The sequence below is a fragment of the Fukomys damarensis genome, unplaced genomic scaffold (genome assembly GCF_012274545.1).
Source record: "Fukomys damarensis isolate Sample0158 unplaced genomic scaffold, DMR_v1.0_HiC HiC_scaffold_17, whole genome shotgun sequence".
Classification (NCBI taxonomy): Eukaryota; Metazoa; Chordata; class Mammalia; order Rodentia; family Bathyergidae; genus Fukomys; species Fukomys damarensis.
The window spans coordinates 73,029,594-73,047,487 of record NW_022900929.1 but is presented as its reverse complement, the minus strand read 5'-3'; the positions used below and the strand labels follow the sequence as shown (position 1 = coordinate 73,047,487).

The 17,894-nt window shown below is 40.4% G+C and overlaps 1 long non-coding RNA gene across 4 annotated transcripts in view; it reads right to left on the bottom strand.

Moving 5' to 3' along the window:
• The window catches only part of LOC104867965, a 338,035-nt gene that overhangs the window by 31,056 nt on the left and 289,085 nt on the right, over nucleotides 1-17,894 (bottom strand). For all 4 annotated transcript variants that reach the window (XR_002025640.2, XR_002025642.2, XR_002025643.2 and 1 more), the window contains 2 exons: nucleotides 10,372-10,418; nucleotides 9,320-9,406 (listed from right to left, as the gene is read on the bottom strand). This is a non-coding gene — a long non-coding RNA (uncharacterized LOC104867965). The remainder of the gene's footprint in view (nucleotides 1-9,319; nucleotides 9,407-10,371; nucleotides 10,419-17,894) is intronic.

The window sequence follows — 17,894 nt, the reverse complement described above, 5'->3', positions numbered from 1 at the left end:
TACTTTTAATATCAGATTCTATCTTCTGTTTCTAAAGGCCAATTTTGAACAAAAGACTTTGGATTTGATCAGCTCTAATCTGATAGGAAACTCCAGGGTTTGGGGCATTATTGAAGTGGGAATCTACCACCACAAGCTGTTCTTTGGGCTCATCCTGTGTATGCAGGGCCTCCAAAGGCTACACTGAGGCCTGAGAAGCCTGCTGAAAAGATATTTTAAAATCCTCTGAAGGAGCAGAAGTGCCATATGACTGTATCTTGGGACAAAGGGAAAGACAGGTAATTGAAATGTGGCATGGTGCAGTTTGATTTTCCATTTTGATTTGTATCATTGCGGGAAAGAATTGCTTGGGCTCAGCAATTTGCATAGCTAATGCCACAGGACTTTCATTGATGCATAGAGAAACCCGAAGGCTTTTGATGCCCTAATTCAGCCTGGAGACTCAGATGAGTCATTAACCAGGGTCCACATGCCCACACCCCCTCCCCCCATGCCCTTTAGGTTATTTTTTGCCTTTCTGAACTATTTCTGCTTTCTCTTCAGTTCTTTAACTTGTAGGTTTCAGGTGTACAGCAGAAAGAGCAGCACACGGTATGGTGTTCTCTGTTCCCTGTAGTCCTGACCCCTATAATTGTCTCAGAGTGCACTGAGGATTGGGCAAGTAAAACAGCAAGAGCCATTTTGATTCTTTAGAAATTTAACAACCGCAGAGAGGAGATGCAAGTACCAGTGAAAATATGGGCTTCGGAATTAAAAACTTTGATTTGACCCATGAACATATTGAATGCGGTTCAAGTGAAACTTAACATGATTCATTCATTCACTCCTTCACTCATTTCACAGTTATTGAGCACTTGCTACCAAGTTGTTGTTTGTCTGTTTCTTCCTGCCCTGGAGATTGAGTCCAGGGATTTTGCACTGAGCTACATCTCCACCACGTTTTTCACTTGTTATTTTTTTGAGACAGGATTTTGTTACATTTCTCAGGCTGGGCTCAAACTTGCAATCTTCCTGCCTCAGCCCCTTCCTGATATTCTAGGCATGCACCACCATGCCCAGGCAGCCAAGTTCTCAAGCACCGGAGACATATGAGTAAACGAATCTCAACCATGTTTCTGTCCACCTGGAGCTCTCAAGACAGAGTAGAAAGACAAATAAAACTCAAAACAAAAGTAAAACTGGAGCTCTGATGTGAAGAACAGGCTGTAGATGAACTTGTTATAACCAGATGTGATACAATGAGGAACAGAAGTCCGCCCTGAGGAGGCAGGGGTGGGACAAAAGTCCTCCCTGAGACTGTGAGGAACAGTTTGCCACGAAGGAGGAGAAACCATGGTGTGTCAGAGGCACTGGAAAACAGCCGGGTGGGACAAAAAAGCCACGGGGACATGGTGGGAAATGAAGCTTGACAGGGAAAGGGGCTCAGATCCTGCACAATTTGTAGGCCTCACTAATGAGTTTCATGTTGGATTGCACACACTTTGAGATAATTATGCAGAAGTGCCATGTCCAATCTGTAGAAAGGGAAGATAGGCCCACATCGTCTAACATTCAACATGGTTGAGTATAATAAGGGCACATCCACCCTCTCAGTGTACGTTAATTGCTGAGGACAGCAATATTAAGAGATGGCTTCTTGAATAGAGCCAAACCATCACTTGGTTAAAACAGGGAAGTATTGACTAGCTCTACTAATAAATAATGAACCAAATATCCTTTGCCTGGCCCTCATTCTTTCACATAAATTCAATATGTTAATGCATCTGTAACAAATTAAGTGTCTCTTAAAAGTCCCTTAGAAGACTCCAAATCTTTGAAAATTTAGAGTGCCTATGGAAAACAAATAAGCAAAATCCTTGACCTTTTCTCTATTCGTAAGATCAATGAAATATGCCAAGAACTCAGAAACCCTTCTAGTCCCAGAATTTTTTAAAGGAATTTGCTTTCATGAACCCAGAGCAAAATTGGAGGTCTCTTTCAAAAAAAGCTAGTGTGTTTGGTTAGCTTTTGATAATGAAGTCAAGAGAATACTAATATGTACCAGTTGTAATTCAGAATAACCCAATCTCTAAACTCACACTGATATTTGACATGTGTAGACTAGACAACCCTTGGAATCCAAGAGTGGCAATTTAAGTTGTTTATCCTTACATAATGGGAGAGAAGGGAGGGGAAGAATTTCTATTTCCCATTAGTCAATGTCACATGTCCCTTCTGTCTACCAGGGAATATTTCTATAATAACCCATCAAACTCATCTGTAACAAGCAGAAAAATCCTTGAGAGCATTCGTGAAATCCAAACAGAATCTTGGAATAGAAAGACAATTAGATAGTCTTTTGAAAGGACATTTTAGGGAACAAATTTTATTTTTTTAAAAATGAAGCAAAGAATGAAGAGGGGAATGTTAGTAAAGAACTGCCATAAAGAGTCAGCAATTTCTGAGTTTTTCAATTAAGTTGCCAATTTTAAGGCTATTATGCCACTCCCTGAATCAAAAGGATTAACAATTTTCCTCTTAGCAATTAAAAAGGTAGAATTTTACCATGGAAGCACATGGGGAAAGACTGTACAAGAAGTTAGAATTAACTAAATCTCCACTCAGGACCACCCAAGAAGAGCTAAATGAGGGGTTACTTTCAAGTGGGGCCAGGATCAAAGATTGAGGGAGATTAGAACCAATAGGAGGTTAAAGGAAAACATCTGGTCTTTTGCAGTAATCACCAATAGAGAGGTGGATCTTCCTTGGGGAAAGAGCAGCCCATTTGACCACAGACCCCGCAATGTGCCGTAGAGTGCTGATTCCACAGAGCGGGACATCTTTGTCGCTTTGCACAAAACACACTCAAACATTCTGAGAAATGAATGAGGGTCAGGCAGCATGCAGACACATAATTCAGCGTTAGGATTCAAAAGACGTTCTCCTCCGGAGCCACAGAGTTGTGCTACATATTGAAAACAAACAATTCACAGTCCTGACTCCGGTGAAACCTGGCACCGGGGATGGCAGAGGTGAGCAGTGGCGCTTTGTGGCGAAGCTTGGCACTTGGGCCATCCAAAGAGGCGATGCATGTTAATATTGACTGTAATCAACTTTTCTAGCTGTGGTTCATATAATAAGGCGAGAAAGAAAAAGTCTTGGGGAAAACAGAGAAATTGCAGAGATACAATGAGTTGGAGGATGTTTCAGTACTCCCCTAATAAAGTCGTTAATGAAAAGAGCACTGCTTTTAAAGTGTTCTTGCTTTTTAACTTTTAGAAGAGGCATTTTAGAAGAGGAACTTACTTTCAGATGGTTCCTGTACCAAGTCTAACTCTCCTTTATTTCCTAGTCTTCAGATTATCCTGGATGATCAACCCTTCCAAAAAAATGACAAAACAGCCCCCAAAGGGCATCTTTAAACATGCTGATTTTGTCTTATCTCTTCGCCTCACATTTCCTTAGAAATCTAAGGGGGAATTTTTAAAGGCTCAGAGCAAGCCAGCGTGTTTGCTTGGCTCTGTCTGTCAGGAAGTCGGCTGGGGTGCGATCTCTTCTTGCGCACTTTGTCTTGGGTCAGACAGGAAACAGGATGTCTCCTCTGTCAGGCTACAAGTGAAAGGAGGGTTGATATTTTCTGAGCTCCATCTCAGCTGCACAACCCTCTTCTCGGAGCTTCTGGGAGGGAGAATCACAAGGTGTCCTGGAGCACTGCTTTGATTAGACCACCTCACGTTGGCAAGGAGGAAACCCAGGGCCTGAGAAGTCGGAGCGCAGAACTGGAACCACTTCCGGCTGGTTTTCAGATGGAGGCCTGGTTGCAGCTCGGGATTCACCTCTACTTCTCCATTATCTCAGGATCCCTCTTTCCTAGGCACTCAGCCTCCTTGAGGACTTCCATTCTCCTCCTCTGTTTGATAACAGCTAGAAGACAGGATAAGAAGAACCGAGCTGCCAGTGCCCCGGGGCTTCCAGCAGCAGAGTGTGGGGGGCAGGGCAGGAGGTGGGAGTCCTAGAGCCAGAGGGTGCTGACTTCTACCTTATAATTATGCCCCAATTATAAGCGGGTTTCCCTACTAACCCAGCCAAACATTTCCTCCTTTCTACTTTTCTCATTGTCTTCTTTGGACCTCAGGCATAGAAGACTAAGAATTATCATATTCCTCCGTTTGTGATCACCATCATCATCATCTGGCTGTGCAAGCCCCCACCCCAAGCCCAGCTGTCTTTCTAACTCTCATTACTCTCATTCCTGTACTCAGCCCCTTTATCTGTTACTATATGTCTTTGGTTATCAATGTATCCTTGAAAAATTTAGTGTCTTGTTTGGTGCGATACCTGTTTCTAATTTACATAAGTAACAATGCCCCAACCCCTCCATCTGTCCCATCCATATTTCTCGGTGTATGTCTAGTTTACTGCAACCAACTGCCACACAGGACTGTGTAGAAGACTTCATAACATTTTGCTGATCCATTCCTTCCATTGATGGACATCTGGTTGTCACTGTCTCAGCTACCATAGTAACAGTGCCCTGAACAGTCTTGTGTAGTCCCTCATTTGTCAGGGAAGGAATTTCTTCTGGGTCTAGCTTGAGAATTAGACTTGTGGGTCACGGAGACGTTGTGTTCTTATTTTCACTACCTGGTCACATGTTGCTTTCTAGAATATCTATGTCCTCACCTGCAGAACAGGAGAATTCTCATATTCTGCTTAACACTTAGCTTGTGCTAGTATTATGTGTGTCTTTCAACGTGGCTTATGGACAACAAGGGATCTCTCCTTTTTAATGACAAGGCATTTGACTTGACAACTTAAACTTTTTATGTTATACTTTTCTATATTGTGAAGTTGACGTGATGAGCAAATACAGGAAAATCTTTTTTACAGCTTCAAAAGGTATTGGAGATAACACATTGCTCTGGTTAGTGAAGAGGGAGTTGTCATATTCAGGTCCTCATTTTCAAAAGAGCAGGAAACAAACTAGCTGTAATCAGCCTTCTGCAGTAATCATGAATAGAGAGGTGGATCTTCCTTGAGGAAAGAGCAAACCATCGGATGACAGAGCCTGCAGCGTGCCAGAGTGCTGATTCCACAAAGGAGGGTATTGGTCTTTTGTAGTAATCACCAAGAATGTGGAATAGTCAGTATGAGAATTCAGAAATCCTTTAGGATTAACTGTGACCTACAGATCATCACTAGGAAAACCAGTTCTCATTGTGTTTTCCCTGTGGGTATTCCAGTCAAGAAATTACTTTATTCTATGACAAGGGACAGTTTTGGATGATGTAGCAGCATAGTTATTTCCACATTTACCTCTCACCCACCCATACCCCTGCCCACATGTAGCCTCTCTTGAAATAGCTCGCCACCCACAAGCCTGAAGGAACAGTTCTGGGCCTGTGTTAAGTACCACATGATCTTGCCTCTGCCACAGCTCCTAGGATGAAAAGAACTCACTGATGTAACATGGAACTCATTCCTACTCTGAAAAGAACCAAAAGAGCCTTAAGACTCTGAACTAACTGAGACAGGTCACTTAGACATGGTAAGCATGAGCTCTATTGGGTCAAGGAGAGCCTAAGCCAGGGCAGCGCCTGGGCAAGAGCAAACACCATGAGAAAATGAAGTCAGAAGGAGCAGGGCATCCTTCTACGCAGGGAAGAGACAGGAATACATGAGCAGAGAAAAAGTGATCACATCCACCCGTCTTGTAGCTGCATGTACATAGGTCAGTCAACCAGGAGCTTTACAGGAAGGAACCTTTATCTAAGTCCTTCATCGAACACTAACACTAACACTATATAGAAAGTGAAGCTGATCAGACATTCAACCTGAAGACAAGTTCCCTCCACACCAAACAAGGGGACCAGCTGCCTTTCAGGCCTCTGTTTTCTCTAGTTCCTTCAACCAAGAGAATCTTTCAACCAAGCACCATCCCCCATTTTAAAGGGGAAAAATAGAACCCCTGAGACTCCATGACTACTTAGCTGTTGGCAATTACCTTTGCTACATTACTCTCAAGGTGGCTGGGGAATGGGAGGCCATAGAAGGTGGCTTTGGCATTATCAGAAAGTCAACTCCAGCATCTAGAGAACCAACCAGGGTGTGGATGACACACATATATCCCAAGTCTTCTTTCATGTCCAAGCTAGAAGGGACTTCAATATAACTCAGCTCATTGTTGAATAGTATTTGTTAAACAACTACAGAGTGTTCTTTGAGTTCCCTGAAGATGTTCTTAAAAAATAAATTTTTGAATGGAATCAAATTAACTAGTGGAAGTCATCAAGTCATGGAGAAAGTTGTGGGTGGAAACCAAAAAATAAAAAAATAAAAAAGAGCTGTGGCTGTGAGGAATTCTTTTCTTAGAACTTCTGGGACAGAATCTCAGAGAATACTGTCCTTGCCAATGTTTTGACAACAACTGAATCAGTGACTCTCTCTATCCCATTGGGACTTAGAGCTACCAAGTCGCTGGATTTATACATGAATAAGCAAAAGAGACTGGGCATCTCTATTTTCCATTCTTCCTAAGCTCTTTTACAAGAAGCAGCAGGAATGGGCTGTAATTGTCTATGTTTCAATCCTGGCTCTAACTTCCAAGCTATGAGCATTTGAGTAATTTACTTCACCTCTTTACTTCAGTTTACTTAAGTATAAAATAGAGATAATAAGTAGAAAGGACTTATGTACCAACTTTTTCACAGTGAATATATTCTTTATGTATTATAAACATGTAGATAAAACAAGAAAAATAGCAAAATAGAGATAATAGTAATGCTTTGGTTGCAGCATTGCCTTTACAATAGTGCCTGGAAACAAGCTTAATAAATTCCATCTGTCATTTTAATTATTTTGGCTTCAAGATTCTCCCTCAAGAAGCCAGTATCTCCCTCACTCTCAGTCCAGCTGACAGGTGGCCCTGACACCCTGCTCGGCTTTTCAGACATAGCCAAAGTAGATTCTGTGAGATTCAAAGTTAAGAGTTTTGATTTGAACGACTGGAAAAGATGTACTTATATTTTCTCCAAAGTTTGCTAAGCTAGTGAGTATAAACCTGGAGCTGCTAGGGAATCAGGGTGAGAAAATACGCCTGAGGACAGTGTCAATATAGAAAAAAAACTAAGTTGAATGATGGGAAAAGATCCAATCATTATGGTGTTATTCAAGCTCCCTAATATTGCTATACCTGAAACTAGATACTTTTGGAATTTCCAATTGTGTAAGCCAATGAATTCTCTTCTTTGCTTACCTAATCTAAAATGGAATTCTGCTCTTTATAATTAAAAGGATCTTAAGTAATACAGCAAATTATGGCCAAAATATTTGAGGACTAAGTAATTCATTTCTTAACATACCTAGAACTTTTACTGAGTATCTACAGTTCTGTGCTAGACACTGTACTAGATACTGTGGTACAGCAATGTGAACAAATTAAAATCTGTATTGCAGTGGAGGAAAGCAGACTAAGTTAACATATTAGGCTGAACTATAAGAATTTATCATTTTTGTAGGTCAAATATAGGCAATTTAACCTGACTCATCCTGAGTTCTAGTTCAGACTACAGTTAACACTTTAACTGAAAAGCTTAAATGTTCTGAAAAAAGATTCACATTGCCAGCTTCTAAGCAAATCTCCACAAGGGGCTTCTGGTTTTACATCTTCATGTCACAGGACACCACTCCTGCCGATCATTTCTTGTACAATGAATTAACCCTGGTTAATGCCACAAATTCTTTCCCAGCATGACAAAGAGATACAGGTAGCTGTATTGGCATCATTGTCCTATCAAGTCCTTCACTCCTGTAAGACCACACTTTGCCACTAATATCACCACGTTTTCTCTCTCCTGTTATCTCTCCACCTCCTTAGTCCAACCTATTTTGGTTAATTGATCTCAAGCTGTCCCTTTGTGACTGACATCACCTGGCACTCTCTTGCTTGCTCATGGTCTGAGTTTCTGGTTTCCCCGTGTATGCTCCTGCCATGCCTTCCTAACTTAGAACATGTGGCAGGTTCCCATCTGTAAGTATGGAGGAAGTTGCATCTTGCTGCTGGTGGGAATTCAGCTTGGCTCAATCTGGTAGGATGACAGTCCCTGAGAGAGTATGGGGAGGAGCCAAAGAGGGCAGTCAGAGGAAGGGAACCCCTAGATGAAGAGGAGGCAGGAAGGAGGTTACTGGGAGGACCCCAGAGGGGAAAACTACGGTGGAAGGGAAGAGGAGAGCAGGACAGAATCGGGTCCAAGGAGAAGCCAAGCTGTACCATAGTCCCAGAAGAAATGTAAGAAGCCTGTAGAGAGTTCTGAGGATGTATCCATCCTTAAGACTTCCCTTGAATCAAGCAAGAAAGTGCATTCAACACCAATCACTGGATGCAGGCCATCTTGAAAGAGGCCTGACAAGGTGAATCCTTTATAACCTCAAGGGAGACCTGAGAAACTTCACGCTGTATCTGCCAAAGTGGAGAGGCAGGAGAAGGGAGTTCTGAAGCTACCAGGTCACAAAGAAAGGCCACAAGCAATTAACAGAAGCCAGAGTGCAGTCCCCAGGCACGGTATCTGCTTCACTTCTTTGCTGTTGTTAGAATATTCATGTCATTTAGGGTTTGTTTTATTGTATTAATTTTATTTGTAGTCTTCTTCCATTTACTTCCCTTTTTTCCACTAATTAGGGTGCTACCTTCTTAAAAGTCAATCAAATGACTACTGAAACATGAGCAACAAAATGAAAAGTTAGCAATAAAAAGGCAAAGAACATGACTATAGTTCATATTCTCTACTGGACTGCTTATGTTTAAAGAAGAAATGTGATAATTTCATTGCCAATCTTCCAGATGATTTCAAATCTTAATCTCAAATTTTAGCCTAGCAAACTGTACTAAACATCATAGGGATAGAGACATAAATGAGAAATAGTCTTTAGTGTCAAGAAACTTGACTTCTTATTGGATATCATACAAAAAAAATTAATTCTGGTCCAAGACAAGATGTGTCATTACAGTTGGAATCACCCAAGATACCCCAAGAGTTGGGACACTTCAGCCTTCCTTAGACCCAGGATGGAGCAGAAGGTTTTGGGGAGGAGATGCAAGTATCTGTGGTCCAAGGGATGAACAGGACTCAGATAAACTTAGTGAACAAATTCAAAGCTGAGAAAAATACACTGGACAATGAGTCATGTGGATTAGCTGGCTGGTAGAGTAAGTCTGAGGAATGGTGGAAATAATACCAAAATGTAGGTTTATGGTCAGCTTCTGGAAAGCTTTTAGCAAATTTCAGCTACCCAGACACTGGAGTATTAAAGGAAAAACACTGTCATATTCTTGAATACTTACTTTTATTTCATTTTCTCCCAAAGTAGTTCTATTCCAGGCAGTTATTCATTGGTGGACCTCCATATTTTTCATGTAATTCTGCCATTTCTAAAAGATAGAGATTATCCATAAACATAAAAATCATCCTGGCAATTATAATGGTTTGTAACACCAAGGTGATAGTGAAATGCCCAAAGCCCATTAAAAGGATTAAGTATTACCCTAAATGTGTGTGTGTGAGATCACATTGTGAATATCCACCTAAGAAAGGAAAATTTTCAGAGCAGTTTGTTGGATATCAGTGACTAAATTTCTACTGCTCTACAAAAGTGTTCACATAATAGGTGAGAGATGATAAAATAACCATGAAAAGGAAGTGTATTTCACATCCAAAGCTGGTGAGAAGGAAGCTAAACCATGTGTTACTTCTCCTAGACAGTTCTAGCTTAGAATGATGTAAGAAGAAAACAGGGTTAATTGTAAACTTTGATAGGAATAATTTCAGTTTTCATATTAAAAAACAAGAAAAAAACATATTTACTCATGTATTTTCATAGCTATTAGTTTTATTCCTCAGAAGCAAATCTAACCATGGCCAAACCTCATGCCTGAGAATCAGAATGTGCCAATTTTATTCTTAACCATAACTTCAGTTTTCAGCTAGATGCACCTCTAATTTATCTGTCACCATTTTTGTGACGGTCTTGCAACTCACACTGAGCAGGAAGATCGGCCTGTTAAATTAAAGGAGGACAGTTCCAAGTTTCTTTTGAAGAGACCCATGATTAATGTGTTCTCACATCTCCCTCAGCAGGTTACACATTGGAAAGGTCTTTCCAGAAGATTTTCCAAAGGAGGGGGAGCAAAATCACAGTGCTGGGCAGATTCATGAATGTCTTCTAGCTGCAGGAAAGCCATCCAGACTGGAAGTTTGCCAAAGGGCATACTTTGGCCTCCTGCCAGTATTTTGTAGCAGGGAAACATTATGTTGAGGGACTTCCTTTGCTCTAGTGAAAGCTTGCTAAAGGTCAGAAAATTATCCATTTTACCCACACACAGAGTCTGACACTCACAGATTTATTGTGGCTCAGGAATTCATGACATGTCCTTAGAGCTTACCCTGGATGACAAAGAGAGTAGAAATATGATAATGAAATCATTATGCATAAACATTAGTCTTTTCTGCACATTTTCCTTACACTGCCCTCCCCTCTTAAAAAAAAATAGTATAAGTAATGATTTGATTTGCTTCATACTATAATTCTTTAAATAGCTTCTAAAAATGTTTTCCCAACAGAAACATAATACCATCTGGCTCATAATAACTAAACCTGATGTACCAAAGTATAAATATAATATTTCTTCTTTAAATTTTCTAATTAGATCATCATATTTATAGTTTTGTTTTCAAGCTGACCTTTTTAAAACAAAAACAGTGTTGATGTTGAAGAAGGAAAATATCTCAATGACAGATCAACTCCACTCTATTTTCTTCTATATGTTGAATAATGAAATTAAAGAAAATTAACATCTTTTTGTTGTTCTTTATGAAATAATAGGAGAAAATCACACATATACATAAACTACTGAACTTTAAGAAACGAATGCATACAGTTTTATTCTTTTCACAATTAAAATTTACTTCAAGTCTTTTTCATTCAATACCAGGCCTAAGACCACCAACCTAGAAACAATTTTTCTTCTTTAAAAGCCCCCATTAATATCTATGAAAACATAGTAAATGCATAATTTTCACATCAGGATATGGAACCACAAGAAGTGAATTATTTATATGAACTACATAAAAGTAATCTAGCATTACCAATGCTTGCCAAACAAAAGTATCCTTTGTAATTTTCATTCATTCAACAAAGATTCATTGAACTCCCGACAGTACCTTGCTGTAAGACAGTCGTTTTAATTCATAAGAGATATATAACACGCCATTCCTGTCCTGGAGAAATTAGACTCCAGTTGGGAAGTACACAAGTACATGCGCACACAAACTTATACAGAAACAACCCCCCCAGACCTATGTGGCCAGGGCCACCTGGCAGTCACAGCAGACAAAGGGCTCAGAGGAAATCGTGAGCACTATTATTTTTAACAGTCTAAGAAGTTGTCATGGAGATGATTATTCCAAAGGATAAACCAATGGCCAAGGATTCCAATCCTCACAGATGTATACATCTAATTGAAAAGAAAATGTTGTTGATGCTTCGTTACCCTGGATAAATGTTTTTATACCTTAACGCCCCTTTTCCTTCTCTTCCTGCTTACCCACCCCACACCCTTCAGCTGCTTGTGCTTAGAGTGCCTCTTGCTGTGATTCCTACACGTTCCGCCAGAGAGCCTAAGCAAACGTGAACCTTAATCTCCGGGCACCAGAGCAAATGATGCTCCATTCATGACACACTCTTAGGTACGAATGGGGAAGGGATACATACAATACAAACGCACGGACTTTCCAAAGACCTACTAAGAGTTATAAGTCATCTTTTGGATTACTGTATCCTCCACGGAGTTAAACCAGCCCACTGCAGTTACTTATCTTCACGAAGAGATGACTTAAACTAGGTTGTAACTAAGTATTCATGATTTGTAGATGATCAATTTTCTAACCACTTTGGAACCTGAAAATGTAATCCGTTTCTTGCTTTTTTTTTTGGTATCGGAGATTGAACTTGGGTCCTTTTGCTTGCAAGGCAAGCGGCAGAACTGAGCTAAATCCCTGGCCCTGTTTTGAGTACCAGGGATCAAATATAATTTTATTTTAAAAATTAGAATCAGCACTAAAAGAAGCTATTGCATCATTAGAGAATTTAATGAACACAAAGGTGAAAGAATCAAAATGAGAAACCGCAGGATGTTCATAAGCTGAAATTGTTTCCACTTTTCACATCGTTGGGTTCAGCCTCTAGCAACGAGGGGCTGTGACTTCAAGACAAAATGCTGGTCCATGGGGTGTAACGGGAGGCACGAGTAAAGGCTGGACAGTAACAGCGACACAAAAGCGCTCCAGAATGTAGAAGCATTTCTATTTTTCTTTAAAATCCTTCTCTGCTTTGTTTCCTCAGAACTTGACTAAACTACGTTTTAAACATGTGTAGAGCCTTACTTGGAGAAATCAACCCATGTATCCTTTCTTAACAAATTTCCTGCTCTCTGCACCAATAATATGGACATTGTTTTCACATATCAAGCCAAAAAAGAAATCAGTTTAAAGCCTGTTATTCAAATTAGACCAGCTGTGAAGTTCTCTAAGTGGAGAGAATTTTTATGGCCATCCATTCTTAGAGTTGACAGTTGTTTGAGAAATATGTGTTAATTTTACCAATTGAAAACTTTATTTATTAAGAAATTCCACACACTAAGGCATATATACTTATTTATTTATATATGGGCTAGCTTTGTGGAAAAGGAATGACACGGATCTTTGGGAGAAGATATAAGAAAAAAACTTCCAGGTCAAGATGCCCCTTCAAAAAATGAAGTAGAATTTTTTATCATTGAGATTAAGGAGGGCTAAAATCTTTCTGGGCCATGAGTTTACAACCTGCTGGTAACTGGAAGACACAGCATATTTCTGAGGTTAAGCAAAGGTGCGTATGGTTCAAGAAGATGAATAGTTGTGAAGCACAGGGATGGGAGCTTCACCAGTTAGGAGCAGGCTAAGAGAATCCACTTCTCAGCTTTGCCCATTTCTTCTGAAATTTCATACAGTGAAGTTATCTTCCATTACTGGTACAGCATTGATTGATCTCATGGGAGTTCATTTTGGGACTTACACGAGCTGGGAAGGTGTTACAAAAATTCTAAGATCCTAAAGAAAAAGGGAATAAAAATGAGATATTTTAAATTAGTTTTTTCTCTTTCTCTAAGAACCTGCTTTTTTATATTTCCTTTTTCTCTGCTTCCCTCTCATCATTCTCTTCCATGGTCAAGTGCGTTACCACCCAAACCCACAGTGACACCTGCTGGCTACTCATAAATGACCAGGCAGTCCCAGCAATGGGAGCCATAGTAAGCAAATGAGCACAATGAAACAAATATGGAATACTATAAAATTCTTTTAGAAACTTAGACTATGAGAAAAATGGAGCAAGCAACTTGTGAGGGGGCACCTTTGCAGGGAAGCCTTCTGGAATCATTACTAATATGAAATGTAAACACTATACTTATTATTATCTCATAAATGTGGGCCAAAAGTACATTCTGTACTATGAACCAATTATTAAGACTCAAGAAAATAATTATACAAATTACTCATGGAAAAGTCACCTTTTGCAATGGTTTTCATCACACAGACTTGTGGCCCCCAAAGAATGCATGTAGATTTAACTTAATAAAGTCCCCAAAAGAAATATAAGAAAATGTTACATGAACATTTGTTTCCTTTAAAAGTATTGATTAGACCTCCAACATAAAGGCTTAAAAATTTAGGTTTATGACATTCTTTCTATCATGACCCAAAGGACTTAAAATTCTTGGTTAAATTTCTTAACTGAGGTATATTCATATTTTGTTAATCTTAGGTATTTATACATTGATTATTTTGGCTGAGTACATTTTGGGGGATGTTTGCTTTATTTCAAGCAAATCTGTCTCTGACTTCAAAGTACAAATTCTAGTAAAAACAAAGACAACAGGAATATTTTTTAACATTGGTACATTTTCTTAAAATATTTACACTTTTCATTCAAAGATTGAATCCAAGGAAAAGCTCTCCATACACATGTTCACATTTGAAACAAGAGGTTCCCTCCAAGGACTTGTAGCCTCAAATGTGTATTGGACAAAAATGTTGGCCTTCTTCATCCTTACTCTGTGTTCTAAAAGCCAAAACTTCATTTCAGCATGACCTTAGAAGAATAGTGATACTTTTAGCATTTCCTGGTATTTGGGGGAAGGAATGTTTTTATTTGACTGCAGATGTCACTTGGTTTACAGGAAGGATTTGGTAACGCATTCATGCCAGTACTGCACTTACCCCAGATTTCTTGCTATGTAGGAAGAACACATGTCAAAGCTCACTGTTTGTTAAATGGAAAAGAGTCAGTACACCAGAAGCTTCCATTATAAACATTGTGACTTGGTGCAATTTACAAAATGTTCTATCTCCATTAAACAATAAACCCTTGACCCCAGAGCTCAGTTTGGGGATTCTGTGATTTGAGAAGGTAGACATAATGGATGGCAATAATAAATGAAAAGTTCAAGAGGTTAAGAAAAACTGTTTAATTATTTCTCTAGAGCGTGGGCTGCAGAAGCCTCGCATGTCTGTTTCCTTTCTTCTGGATGGAAGGGAGCCCTCAGTACAGCCCTAGCAGGGCAGGAAAGCAGGTTGCTGGCCCTCAGCTGTGTTTGTGAACAAATGGTCTCTAGATACCCTTCCATCTCTGATCCAGTGCCAGTCCCAGAGCTCAGCATCTGTTTTCCGAAGAGCCTGGATTTGTTAGCATGAGAAATTCATTGCTCATAGCTGCTTCCCAGCTGTGGCACTAGCGAGCATAGCCTTTTTGCCTTATTTATTTGTTGAAAACTATGTCCTATCCTCTCTTGGAAGTTCTCTTATATAACTAGTGCTGGACACAGGCCCCAGAGCTTTGAGCCCCAGCCCATCAAGCTGCCTCCTTAGCTAAGAGCTCCTCTTGAAAAGCTGCCTTGCTTGAACTTTCCAAAGTCAGGTGCATACACGAGGGCAGGACGTGGCAGTGCCCATGGCACCATGTGGTACAAAACAGATGTCCAAGAAACAGGCCAAGTCCACAGACCTGGGCACCCGGTGAAGGAGTTATCTGGGGAGAGCTCTTAATGGAGCTTTGGAGGTCAGGTGAGAAGCCTGCCGAGGGGAGAATTACTGGGCAGATCTGCCAGGAATTCCTCACAGAATGCACAGCGTGATCAGAACAGGGACCAGCAAAGAATGCTCTGTAGGTCTAGATCCAAGGTTTAAAGCTAGCAGTCAGGCACTCTCATCATTGCCAAATTAATGTGAATTCTTTAGCACTTCCTATCCATCAACTCATCCCAAAACATTTACGGTAAATTGCTATCTGTCCTACTCCATCTGCACTTGCAGAAACCAGAGCAGGGGCAGCTGTTCTGATGAACCTTGGCTTCTGAACCCTAGAAGAAAAGCATTATGAAGGCTGGGACGCGGGAAAGGAAACGAACCTGGATGTGCTTTGATTTAGACGCTGAGGATTTCTTCATTATAATCTGAACCGACACAGAGGCCAAAATTTTAATGAAAGCATTATTGCATTTTCTCCATTCATTGTCTTAATGTGGAAGATACTCTTATCAGCATGCTCTATAAAAGATGGGAACTGACTTTCTCCTGACACATGTACCATGGGGCAGGAGGTATGCAGAACAATAGAGAAGAAGCAGACCTTTGAGTTAGAAAGTTTTGGCTTCCACTACTGCCTGGATGAGTAACCTTGGGGACACTGCCATCTGTAAGCCTATTTTCAAATCTGTAAAATAGATATTATAATACTTACAACACGAGGCTGTTGCAAGGATCCAGTGACACGGCGCAGTTAAGAAGATGTTCAAGGTGGGTTTGGCACTATTCAGTCATTGCTGGCAATAGCTATTATAATTAAGCCTTGAACTGTGAATGTAAAGATGTTGAATTTTTTTCCCCAGTACCGAGGATTGAACTGAGGACCTTACGCTTGTGAGGCAGGCGCAGCACCAGTGAGCTAAATCCCCAGCCAAGGCCTTGAATTTAAAACTGATTTTGACAAGGCTCTCTGTGTGTGACCTCAAGCAACGTCTTCCATTCCCCTTGGTTTAGAATCTGCACGTAGGTACCACTGGGATGAATAACAGAGTGAGTGAGATGTTTCTTCTTTCTAACCTGTGTGAGATTAAAATAAAATAACTGTTTTGATGGAACAAAGTTATGTCTTAGGAATGAGTATCTTATCATGTGTTTTGGGTTTTTTGTGTTGTGTTGTTTTGTTTTGTTTTGTACCAGGGATTGAACTCAGGTCCTTGTGCTTGCCAAGCAGGTGATGGAACCACTGAGCTAAATCCAGGCTCAAGAATAAGTGTCTTCATTCTTATCCTGTAATTTACAGGTAAGTTTGTGACAAGAACAAAATCACACATTGTGGCCTCAGCACTGACCCTGAGACACACGGGATAAGAAGCACAGGAGAACACACACTGGGTACTGGGCACCTGGGCCCAGGAAAAGAAAGCTCTGCTGCAGCAGGAGTCACCCCTAAACTAGAGCGAAAGTTCTCAGCCCCCTCACCCCATCCATGAGTGGCGAGGGCAGGGGACCCAAGTGTGAGACCACCAAGACACTTGCTCAGGCACGAAACTTAAGATGCCAAAAACCTCAATAACCCAGAGAAATAAGATTTCATTGTACTGCTTTACCATAAAAACTAATGCATAAAACCCCATGATGAGCAAAAAATTAATTTTAAACAAAGACAGGATTACAAAGTTGGGAAACATCTGGACCTAGGACTGACTTGTGGGCTGGAATTAACTCTGGGCTGTAGCTGCCTCAAAAGAGATTGAATCTTGCCTAGGCCTGAAGGGGTGCTTGGAGGCCTTTGTGGAAAATTTCTTGAATGTCCAAGGCTGGTTGCTGATAGACTTGCCCCCCAAAAGCCTTGTCCCCGGCACTGTTTTATACTAGACACATATGAGTCTCCCCATAGTGGCTAGGATAACTTGAGAACATTATGCCAAGTAAACTTTTATTCTCAGATTCAAACAGAGAAAATAACGACAACAAAAGCACCTGTCAAAGAGCTCAAGAAGTTTCTTGAACCCAGATCTAGTGTTTGCCATGCAATATGTTGATGTATGAGAGCTAAATGATTCCAAAATACACAGTTTAAATTTCCCTCAATGCACATGGTTTGAGAAAATGAAATGGAAATGGTGCTTTGAGCAAAATACATTTGGGCTCTGCTGAACCCCAAATATTTCAAAAACACTACAAAAACTTGCCAACCTCCAAGTGCTTCTGGGCTCGCATATCCCAGCTCTGTGGTGGAGCATACTTGAGAATACCTGTTTCCCCCAGGCAGCTCTACTCAACCATAGGATGTCTCTAACTTAATTTTCCCTTCTGTAAATAAAAGCATCTCTAAAATCGGCCTCCTACCTACACCATAAGGAAAGAAAGCAAAGCAAGTTCAGTTCTTTTGGGTCTTGTCCTCCACACAGGACTCTTACACAATTAGGCAATAAGGTACCAGGTGCTGGGGTGGCTGATAAAACAAGCAGCATCCATTCTCACAAAATATTACACTCTATCATGAGGTCTTGGGAAAGTAGCCATGGTGTCAGCATTGAGTCCTCGCTGAAGTCTAAATACACCATGAACTAGCCAGCATCAGTCTGTCCAAATTTAAATATAAGAACAGGACGCTCCTTTAAGTAGAGTGGTGCTGTGAATGAAAGACCAAAGCAAATGAATTAAACTATGATGAAAGCCAAAAGCTGTGTTCAGAGGAAAAAGCCTCGTTACATGTATGTGTCCATATTTTCTTAATTCTCCCAGCGCGAGATTGGAAACAGGTATCAAACATATTAAAATTGTTGTTTTCAAGTCAGA